At 45.4% G+C, this 12,013-nt stretch overlaps 1 long non-coding RNA gene across 4 annotated transcripts in view; it reads left to right on the forward strand.

Moving 5' to 3' along the window:
* Positions 1-4,798: 4,798 nt before the first annotated feature.
* LOC309654449 overlaps positions 4,799-12,013 on the forward strand; it is a 42,121-nt gene continuing 34,906 nt past the window's right edge. For all 4 annotated transcript variants that reach the window (XR_014260253.1, XR_014260254.1, XR_014260255.1 and 1 more), the window contains exons 1-2: positions 4,799-6,357; positions 7,351-7,459. This is a non-coding gene — a long non-coding RNA (uncharacterized lncRNA). The remainder of the gene's footprint in view (positions 6,358-7,350; positions 7,460-12,013) is intronic.

The raw sequence follows: 12,013 nt of genomic DNA on the forward strand, positions 1-12,013 counted from the left end.
ATGAGGGCTCACTCAGGCTACCTCTGTCTCTAGCCACATCTCCCGTGAGGACTGAGTGTCTCCTACCTTTGAGAAACGAGGGACACAGGAGGTCAGTGTCACCACCTCCTGCTCCCAGTTTTTGTCTACATCGTCCATGACAAGAGTCCCTTTCCCTACTGTGAACGGTCAGTGTGAAGACCATCAGTGTAATCAAATCGTGAGGCTGTAGGGGATGGAAAGCATTCCTGATGCACTGTCTCCCCTGCCCTGATTCCTCTGCTAGACCAGAGGCATCTTAGAAGACAACTGTTATTACCTATACTTTGCAGATGAGGAGGCTGAAAAGTTAAGGACCCTTCCCAAGGTCACACAGCCAATGAACGGCAGAGCCACGTGAACCCAGGTCTGTACAACCCGAGTTCCATGGTGATCTCCAATGAGCTGTCGCAGTCCTGGTGAGTTCTACTTGTCATCCTTGAAGCAAAAATGAGCCCCAGGAACAAGGCTGGGCTCTGGTAAAATTCAGCTCTTAGAGTTGTTTCAGGATCCTTTTCTCCCCTTCTGCACCCTTGCTCCTCTCAGGGTCCCTCCTTCCTCCCACTTTCTTCCTTCCTGCTCCCGTATCCTCAGAAGATAACCAAAGTCATCAAAGAAAGACCTCTAAAAAAATTCTCCCTCAAGTGTTAATAACTTAAAAATCAGGGCACTTATACATGTTTGGAAAAGGCATGGAGGCAGAAGATAACGATTCTCTGATGAATTCCCAGCAATTCTGCTGGGAGTGGAAAAGATAAGCAGGCTAAGGGTGACGGACAACTCTTCAAATACATCAGCCACGGGCAACTGCCTACACATAAAATCAGCAAGAAAGAAACGAAAATGATTGCTTCATACTTTAAAATAGCCTCCATGAAGGCGGTCGGAAGCAGAGGATATGGCTGTTCTGATTTTAGAGATAAGAAATCAAAACCCGGAGAAGCCACTTTGAGCCACAGATCAAGCCCAGACAGATGAGCAGAACTCAATTCTTATGCTCCCTTCCAGTTGACTGGCTCTGGCTTTCTTTTTCCTGACTCTCTGAACTCCCACTATCCTGCCTGTTAGTCTCCCGCTAAGTTACCTTTTGCAGGTAGCAGGGTGCTTGGGAAACAGGGGCAAGAGACGGAAATATGTTTCTGTTTTTAAAGAATAATTCATACAGGACCCTTCTCTCAAATAGCTCAAGGCACTTCTGTGACAATCGCTGCAGGAAGAGAACAGTGACCACATCCCTCACAGCATCAATAATGCACAGCGGCTCCTTTTAACTAGGGGGCTGTCAGTTTGACTTCCCCCAGATCAATAGGGGATCAAAAGTCACCAGTGGCTAATAGACCTTATTTGAGCGGAGGATGCAGTTTCAGCCCAATCCTCGCTCACGGCCAGCACATCAAACAGCCACCTTGATGCTTTGGTGTTCTTCGCCTGCTCTTTGATTAGCTGTGGCTGTAACTGCACCGCATCCCACAGGGGCTACAGAACCTAAGTGGATGATTCTTACTGGCAAAACCTGGTGGAACCAGCTGCTACAGGGCAAATCATTTCTCCTTCATGCTCAGAGGTACCAGCTTTGGGAAGCCCAACTCTGACCACATTTGGCAAGACAACGATTCCAAATATTAAGACATGCTACACATCCACCCTGCGCCCATTCATCCCGCCAACATGTATTGATCACCAACTCACCAAGCACCAAGTTACGTCTGTGTTCTCCTCCCTTCTTTCCTTCCAACCAAATCCTCTCTTTCCTTCACATCCACTCAAGTGTCCCTCCTTTTTCAAAGCTTCTCTAGACAGATCTTCTCATGGTGACTTTTCCTCTTTTCACCCCTCCCACTAATTATAATCGGGGCCTCAGTTTGACCCTTAATTGTTTTCTGATTGTTTTCCCACTATCAGTCCTGTCTCCCCAGTGACAAGAACCACGTGACAGATAATACTGCTTTTACATTCCACTCTGCCTAGCACAGGGCCGAGCTCCATAAATATTCATTGAATGAAAGGTTGAGAACAGAAAGAAGAGTGTATTTCTTTCACAAGGGAGAAGGAAGCAAGGCTTATTGGTAGCTTTGGGGGACAGGGGAAGGGATTCCTTCTCTGTTTTGAATTATTGATACAACTGAAAATTAATCAATGAGAGCTCCCCAAGAGCAGGGGTTTTGCCTGTTTTATTTATGGCTGTGTGCCCAGGGCCTAGGTGAGTGCCTGATAGGGAGAGGCATGTCCAGTACTCTGGGGAGGATGGATAAGCTTATCAGCCTTCTCATGGGGATTTTCTAAGCACTATCTAGAAAAGTAAAAACTTGGGATGAAATAGGGAGAAATGAAGGGGAAAACAGCCCTTCGGCTTCCCCCAACTTCTTTCCTGAACATGGTTTCCATTTTTCTGATTTGAAGAAAATCAGTTGCAAGTGGAGATTGACTTTCCTGGGCCCATCCATCTTCAGAAGCAACTACATCTGCTGAGACTTTTGTAAAATAAATAAATAGATCCTCAAGGCATTAAAAAATAATCACTGAAAACATCATGGTTAAATGTTCTCCCTGAGTCTCACATCATATCACGATAGAGCCACAGCTACAGACTGTTCCAGGTGCACAGCAAGCACTCCATGAATGTTTGCTGAACTAACCAGGCTCCAGGAAACGAAAAGGACTCGGGATGCTGGATGTCAGTCTGTGCCTCAGCACGGCCTAAATTAGATCAGTAATTTTCTGCTCAGATGAAGAAATGCCCAAGGATTTTATTCTTTCACGAAGCATCTCGAGAATTATTTTTAGTAACTACGAAGGCAAGTTAAGGGGCCCCAAATCCCCATCTCCACTCCACTATCAACAAAGTGGGCTGTTCTCTAAAAATGTGAACTGCAGCTTTGATTCTCTACCAAATAAATGTTAAATAATCCAGCCATCTGCTAAAAGGTGGTAAATGCTAGCTTTCCCAGAACAACCGTATCTGGGAGGTAAGGCCCGTGATGGTGAAAAGTGCAGCCAGTCAGGACATTCTGACCAGTGTTCAGATCCAACACAGAAAGGGGGCTCCGGCCTGCACCGCTGGGCCAGGAGAGGGCCGCTCCCTGCTTCCTGCCCTCAGCCACAGCAGGAAGAGAAGAAAGGACATTGGTGTCTGTCTTCACCACTCAGACATTCCAAAGTGAAGTCTCCTGTGCCTGGATATGATTTTTGGATATCTTGTAATCAACAAAAATTTAACAAAGCAAAACAAAGGAATAGAAAGAAGAAAGGTAAACAAAACTGCCAAAACCTTCCCACACCAACAAAACAAAACAAGACATGGCAGTCTTTTGGGTCCAAGGTCTCCAACCAATACCTGGCTTCAATGCAAACAAGACTGTTAGTACATTGCTGGTCGATTGAGGCAGTCTAAGATGACTGCTCAAGCCAAGGATTCATGGAAGGAAGAAAATGAAAAACCTGTGCTGACCTACACATTTCACATTTAAAGGATATAAGAACTCGGCACAGGCAATGATGCCAAGTTATGGTTTCAATGTACCATTCATCTCTTGCATTATGGAGAGGTGTTCTTTACACGCCAGACGCTTCACACTCAGGGAGGTGGCCTTCCGACCCTTCTCCATCTACACAGATAGGCCCTTGACCTAACAGAATGCCTTCCAAGACTACAACACCGATTATTATTGTCACTATTATTATTTTTTAAAATCCATCCTGCTGTTAGTAAAATGTCAAGGCAGATAAGAGATTGGCACAGGAACCTGAACCAGCTTTCTGGAATCTCTAGTTCAGAAGCCCCAAAGGGATATAGGTTCCTGAAAAATCAAACGCGCGAGTCTCGCTGGCGCGGGTAGGGGTTGGGGCTGAGGATACAGCCGTCCCAGAGCTCTGGGGGCCTCCGAAGCCCCGGGAGTCAGCGCTCGGCCACCAGCCCTGCGTCACCGCCCGGCGGTACCCTCCCTGCCGCATTCCGAGCAGCCGGAGCCGGCGGGGCGCTGCCGGGGCGCACAGGGCGCGGCGCGCACTCACCTCAGGTTCCACGCGACCATGTGCCACGACGCGCGCACGCAGCCCTGCTCGTCTGTCTCCATCCCGCGTCGCGTCTGGATCCGCCGCCGCCGCCGCCGCGGGAGCTGCAGCCGGTAGCCCGGAGCCGCGCCCCGGTCGCTCTCCTCCCCCGCGGGGTTGGCGACGCGGGGACCCTGCGGCGGGTGGGGCGGGGCGTAGCCGGGGGCGGGCTGCCCTAGCGCCCCCGGCGCCACACGCAATGATGTGTGATGGAAATAAGTGCCCTACTCTTCTAGCTGGCTACGCGCAAACTTATTTTCTGTTTTAGTCTATATATGTGTGTGTGTGTGTGTGTGTGTGTGCGCGCGCGCGCGTGCGCCCCCTGCGTGGAGTAAAGTACATTTATTGCTATGGTAGTAATAAAACAAAAGTCTGAGAGTCCCAGCTTTAGAAGATCCTCCCGAAGGACATATGCTTTCCTCCACTTTAACCCTTCTTTTTTCTTTCTCCCTTTTGTTTTTCCCTTTTTCCCTGAACCTTCCCTTCCCAACCCCCATCTTCTCCCTCTCTCTCCCTCTCTCCTCTCTCTCTCCCTCCCTCTCTCTTTCTCTCTCTCTCTCTCACACACATACACAAACCTGTCATCATTACTGTAGTAAGAATTTCTTTAGCTCCCTTCCATTGATTACTACTTTATCTGCCCACAGGGTTATGAACTACACAATTACTTCATGTGTCCAAATGCACCACAGTAGGTAGCAGAAACCTCCACCTCCACCTCCCTTGTATCAGGAGTTCAGTCTTTGAAAGGTTTGGCAGGGATGCGCTTACATCGTGCACTGTCTCCTGGAGCAGAAACCGTCCTTCACCGGAGCTGTTCCAGGGAAGCCACGGGGCAAAGTGTGAGGGCAAAGGGGGACAAAGGGAACGAGGTTCCATTTGGAACCAATTTGATGCCAGCACCAAGACTTCATCTGGGAGGTAAGGTACAACCTCCCCAGAGGGAAAAAGTGGTCTCTCATGTGCCTGAGCTGTTGGGCCTTTGCCAGCTGAGCAGAGGTCCTAGCAAGGACTGCCAACCCACAGAAAGTGCATAGGGACCCATCGGCTTGGGGCAACTGGCCAGTCTGGAGGAAAGCACCGACACCTTTCAAGAAAGGGCGGTTCCCTTCGAGAACTAGGCCATTTCAGATAACTGGTCAGACAAGGGGGAACTTTGTGCACCTCTTCTTGTCATTTCTCTAGGAATGTCAACTTTTGGAGGCACATCAAGACAGAAGAGGAATCAGATTAGGAAGGACCAGAGGAATCTGAGCCTGCCTGATGAACCAGCTGCAGCTGGGTCACACCCTGCATGATGAGAAACGTTAAAGCCAACGTCAGATTCCACCCCCGGAGTCATCCATGAAATGGGTCTGGAATCTCATAGAACTTATTCAGGGGAGCTCCGGAGGATACGCTGGGCCATGCCCCATGGAGGTGGAGGGGTCAGAGATGGCAAGAACAGGGGGAGGAGAGAGCAGCAGCTGCGTTTGGTCCCAGCTTCTATTTCCATCTATTTATTCAGGTTGAGAGGTCAGAGGCCCACGTGCTGGTTGAGCAAACAAAGTTGTAAGTCCCAAGTCTAAGGAAATGGTTGAAATGCTCAGCAAAATCTCTGAAGTTAGAAATAACTGTGGCCCAGTTTTTTTTTTAAAGACTGTATAAATTAAAACTCTAGGAGAAATCTTTCCCCAGCATTAATAGTCCCTTTTCAAACGTCACATCCTGGAAATCAGAGAGCAGAGTCTCTGAAATGATTTGGCAAAATCTGAAAAACAAGTGATTCATTTATTTTTTAAGCACCTATTTCCTGAGTACATTTTGGGTGCCAGGTACATTTGGCGCTATAGGGATACAAAGCAGGATCCTGCGTGGTAGAGAGACTTACCTAAAGATAAATGATAACACAAAATAGGGATGGAAGAGTGCCCTCAGGACAGAAATCAAGTAAGATGGGGGGGGGGGGGTGCTGCCAGGGCCTGGACGTGGAGAAAGGGGGTGACTGCAAAGGGACATTTTAGGGTGATGGAAATAGTCTATATCTCAAGGGTGTCGGTGATTACATGACTGTACGCGTTCACCAAAATTCACTGAATTGGAAACTTTCCAAAGGTGAATTTGACTAAACATAAATTATACCCTAACAAAGCTGACTTTCAGAAAAGTGACCTGTGGGGGAGGGGCTGGGGTCAAGATGGCGGACTAGGAGGACGCAGAGTTCGCGTCTCCTCACAACTAGGGCACCTACCAGGCACCGGTGGGGGACCACGGACACCGAAGGGGTCGGGAGGAACCCTCTGCGACCGGGTAGGACCTGGGACATGGGGGGAGTGAAGGGAGAGGAGGAGGCGGGATGGGACTGGTGCCCCTGAGGGGCGGCTGGGGGAGGGGAAGGGATCCCACGCCCGAAGAGGGAAAGTGGGGGACCACTGAGAGGGCAGAGGATCAAAAGGGAGCGTGGCCAGGTTTCCCCTGCCCACTTGGGCCCCTGGGAACCTGCTGAGATCCCGCATCTGATCCTCTGCTCACCGAGGACCCTTCCAGCCACGCAGGTCCTGAGGGAGTGGGAGGGAGGGAAGGGGAGCAAAAGTAAAGGCCGGACCAACGGGACCAGCACCCCTGAGGGGCGGCTGGGGGAGGGGAGGAGTTCCTACACCCAGCGGGACCCACCCACGGTTAGGGGTCCAGCAGGACCGGGGAGGCCCTCGTCCTCGTGTTACCGTATGCTAACACGTATGTGTGGAATTTTAAAAACTGGTACTGATGAACCTACTGGCAGGGCAGGAATAAAGACACATGTAGTGAACAGACTTGAGGGCACGGGGGGCAAGGGGAAGCTGGGATGAAGTGAGAGAGTGGCATGGACATATATACACTACCAAATGTAAAACAGAGAGCTAGTGGGAAGCAGCCGCATAGCACAGGGAGATCAGCTCGGTGCTTTGTGACCACCTGGAGGGGTGGGATAGGGAGGCTGGGAGGGAGATGCAAGAGGGAGGAGATATGGGGATATATGTATGCGTATAGCTGATTCACTTTGTTGTACAGCAGAAACTAACACAACATTGTAAAGCATTTATACTCCAATAAAGATGTGAAGAAAAAAAATAGAAAAGTGACCTAAAAATGTACAGATAAACTGCATAAACAACCATGTCCTTTCTGATGTCATAGAAATGGAAAGACAAAGCTGTGGGTACAAATCCATCAGAAACCAGTAGTTGAATGTTATTTGCGCTTCTAGCAGAAAAAGAGATCTCATTAGAGATAGATTAATTTTACCACCTCAATTTATTCTAGAGAAAATGAATGGGGGATAAGAACGACTGTCTCTCAGCTGCCATACAGCTGTTGGAGGTAAACCACTGGTGACAGAGCATTTGAGGGACGAAAAACTAGCAAACAACAGGTAACTGATTTTCCATTATTTGGAGAATGTTTTTTCTTGAAAAGAGAGTATTTATCCACCTTGAATTTTCTTCTTTTTTTACTGAGATATAATTGATATATAATATAATATTATATTAGTTTCAGATGTACAACATGATTCAATATTTTTATATATTTTGAAATGATCACCATATTAAATCTCATTAATATCCATCACTACACATAGTTACAGTTTTTTTTCCTGTGATAACTCTTAAGATCTACTCTCTTAGCAATTTTAAAATATAAAATACAGTGTAATTAACTATAGTCAAGCTGTACATTACATCCCCAGGATTTATTTATTTTATAACTGGAAGTTTGTTTTGTATCTTTTGACCCTTTCATGCATTCATCCATCCCCATCCCCACCTCTGGCAGAAACAACCAATCTGTTCTCTGTATCCATGAGTTTAGGTCTTGTTTGTTTGTTTGTTTTTAGATTCCACATATAAGTGAGATCTTTATCTTTTGTCTTTCTCTGACATTTCACTTAGCATAATGCTCTCAATGTCCATCCATGTTGTCACAAAAGGCAAAATTTCCTTCGTTTTATGGCTGAATAATATTCCACTGTGTATATATACATATATGTATATCACATTTTCTTTATCCATTCATCCATTGATGGTCACAGCTTGTTTCCATGTCTTGGCTACTGTAAAGCTACAATGAACATTGGGGTGCATATATCCTTTTGAGTTAGTATTTTTGTTTCCTTCAGATAAATACCCAGAAGTGGAATTGCTGGATCATATGGTAGTTCCATTTTTAATTTTTGAGGAAACTCCATACTGTTTCTCATAGTGGCTGAACCAATTTACATTCCTAACATCAGTGCGCAAGGGTTCCCTTTTTTCCACATTTTTGCTAACACTTTATTTCTTGCCTTTTTGATAACAGCCATTCTAACAGCTATGAGGTGATATCTCATTGTGGCTTTGATTTGCATTTTCCTGATGATTAGTGATGTTGAGCACCTTTTCATGTACTGCTGGCCATCTGTGTGTCTTCTTTGGAGAAATGTCTGTTCAGATCCTCTGTCCATAGCTTTATTGAGATATAATTCACATATCATAAAATTCACCCTTTGAAAGTGTACAATTCAGTGGTTTTAGTATATTCACAGAGTTGTGCATTTATCACCACTATTTAATTTTAGAACACTCTAATTCACCCCAAAAGGAAACCCCATACCCCTTGCTGGGTCATATGGTAATTTTATGTTTAATTTTTTAAGGAACTTCTAAACTGTTTTCCAAAGTGGCTACATTGTACAATCCCACTAGCATGAGCCCTACATAAACTACTGCCTTGCGTTTTCCCATTCTTGTCCTTTTCACCCTTTCTCAACTTTCCATACACAGATGTGGGATATTGAAAACAAAACAAAACAAAAACACAAAAAAACAGATGCTGTTGAGATTGAAACGAAACATTAAAGGGAAGTTTGAGGATAGTCCCAGAAGACAGGAAGTGAGTCAGATAACTAACTTATTCAGATCATTTATTTTTCTGTGTTGTTTAGGTTTTGTATTGTCTTAGCCTATATCAGATCTAATTTATAGTTACATATATAACTATGTATAGATATATAGTTAGATTATAGTTACAAGAGTGGATGTTGGGTTATTCTCATGGTCTTGGATTTGAGCATGTTGATACGGGCTTCCTTTTAGCAAAGGAGGTGATTTCTTTGAGAAGAGAGAGTGATAAGAGTTGGACTAGAAGTGCCTGAGTGCCTTCTTTCTTCCAAAGAACCCTGCACTTTCCAAGGCATAGCCCAGAGGCTCTCTTGTTCCTTGGCAAGAGATGGAAGTTGGTTTTCCCATGTATCTGTGGAAGGAGTGAGCCAGGATTAAAAGCCAGGGGTGAAAACTCCCTCCTACATCTCTGGATGCTCCTTTTCAAATTCCTCCGGCCAGTCCTTAAAAGTTAGTTGTTCTGCAGGCTTCCTTCATAGCCCTGCTTCTCTTGTGTTATTTCAGTGTGTCCAAAATCATGTTCAATTATTTTAATTGTAGCTCTAGGCTACACACAGTAAAATAAGTTCCTTTGTCCAGGATCTCATGTCTCAAAATTGTTACTTGGCTAATGTTCTTTGAGGATCTCGAAGAAGGAGGTATAGAATGCAGCTTGTCACTAAATTCACCTCCTCCCCACCCTCCTTCCAAACCTGTTCCTCTTGCAGGATTCTCTCTCTTGAAGAACAGCATCAACACACACCAAGTTTGCCAAACCACAAACTTGGGACTCACCGTTGATTCTTCTGCTTCCCTTAGGCCCAGAATTCCCTATAGATGATTTCTTGATGCGATATCTATTTATTTAACACATATTTACAGAGCACATTTTATAAGGTATCTGGCTTGGGAAGCTTACACTCTAATTGTAAGGAAAGGGCAGGATCTACACAGATGAAAAGCTAAATACCAACATGAGATGTGTCACCAGATAATAAATGAATGTGTATTACAGATAATGTAATGCTGCAGGCTCAGGGAGAAACATCTTTTTAGGCTGAAGAGGTCAAACAACGAGTTCAGGGAAGTACTGTTCTGTTGCTTAGAAACAGCTTTGGAGATGGGAGATTATTTTATTATTTTTTTCAAATACTATTCATTTATTTTATTTTTTAAAGTATATACTTTATTTTATTTATTTATTTGGTTGCGGCAGGTCTTAGTTGCGGCAGGCGGGCTCCATAGTGGCAGCTCGCCAGCTCCTTGGTTGTAGCATGTGAACTCTTAGTTGCGGCATGCATATGGGATCTAGTTCCCTGACCAGGGATAGAGCCCCGGGCCCCCTGCATTGCAAGCGTGGAGTCTTAACCACTGCACCACCGGTGAAGTCCCAGGAGATCATTTTAAATGGCTATCCAAAAGGACCCATAGAATGTTCAAACTGGAAGATATAAAGCAGCCATTTGCCAATACTCTCATTTTACATAGAGGAAATGAGACTCAGTGGCACCAAATGATAGATGTTAGGCTGCATTCATTCAGTATTTATTGAGCACCCACTGCTTGCAAAGGCACAGAACGTACGACACTTACGCAAAAGAGCAGGCAAGGTGAGGCTAATTCTCCAAGGGCACCTGGATCTTGTAGGAAACTAAACCTGTGTCAAAGTGTCCCAAGGGGCAGGGCTGTGATGGCAAAGTGGTGGGACCGATTGATAGTTGTAAACTGGGTTATTGGTCCTTCCACTAACCCTCCAAAATAAAAGAATTAAAATAGTTCATCACAGGTTAGTTATTTCTGCTTTGTGAGCAATCAGGGTGAAGGAATTTACCACCACCTACAGTGTCCTGCTGTCTCATCAGATACCCAGGTAGGAGATTCTGAAGCAATCTTTACCCTGTCCACTCGAGGGAAGGTGACAGCGGAATTCTTGTGAAGTGGAAACACTGTGGTTGATTTCAGGACGATACAGACTGGGAGGTGCGGAGAGTCTCATCACCAAGGATTTTTTTTTTTTTCTTCTACTTGTGTTATTTTTTAAATGACCCTCTAACAAATTCAGAGTAAGGGCACTTCATGGTCCACGTTCCAGCCTTAGGGAAAACAGTGACATGGGGCTTTTACTCCAGAGGAATTCATACAGGAAAAGCTAAAAGCTCAGGGAGGAATATGTAAAAACATCTTCTTGAAAATGAAGGCACACGCATGGAGAAAAAGTGTTGAAGACCGGAAAAAAGTCACAGCTGTAGAGAAATAAACAGGAACTGACTTTCCAGTCCCAGAAGACTAAATGTTTCCAATTCTGGGCTTTCTGGATGCCAGACATTAGTTTGAAATTATCTATGGCTCAGTTTGTAGAATCTCCAAAGACAGAAAGGAGCCTCACTTCCTTAGTTCCCCTGTTCATGCCCTGAGTGTATGTGTGCTTTCAGCACAGCTTGAAGTTAGCGTATTTTTTCATCTTTGCCTTTAGTTTTTTAACAAGCAGGGAGAGACCCAAGGGGACCCGGACTTGCGTGCACCTTGAACTGCAAAGCCGTGTTGGGTAGCCTGAGGCAGGTCTTCCTTATCCTCACCCGGGCTGGGCATGCGTGGAACAACCCGCCCCTAGAAAGGAGTTTTAAAATCATATTATGTAGTGTGAAATGAGATCATAGATATGAAAGCTCTTCTTTGAAGCTAAAAAAATTTTCAGCCCACAAATGCACAGTATTGATATTATTTATTAATGAATGTATTTGATAGTCTCTTTGTCCGGTTCCTAGCCATATTCAAATGCATTCATTTAAAAAGACAATCATCAGCATTATGGCTTACAGACTAACATAGAAATTTAATTACTAATAAATACTAATATACACGCAAATGTACGCCCTGAGGAGGCCACACAGCCACTCTCTTCTACTTCTTCTACTTCAAGGAATTAAAAATTGATGTCAGCAGGAGATTCCCTCCCTTCCTTATAGTGCGTGAGACAAAGGAATGTAAGAGGTTGCGGGTGGAGGGTGCCCCTCCCTCCCCTGCCTGCGAAGCTCAAAGAGGATCGGAACTCCCAAAGGGGCCCACCCAAC

This window comes from Balaenoptera physalus (genome assembly GCF_965194825.1).
Source record: "Balaenoptera physalus genome assembly, chromosome: 2".
Classification (NCBI taxonomy): domain Eukaryota; kingdom Metazoa; phylum Chordata; class Mammalia; order Artiodactyla; family Balaenopteridae; genus Balaenoptera; species Balaenoptera physalus.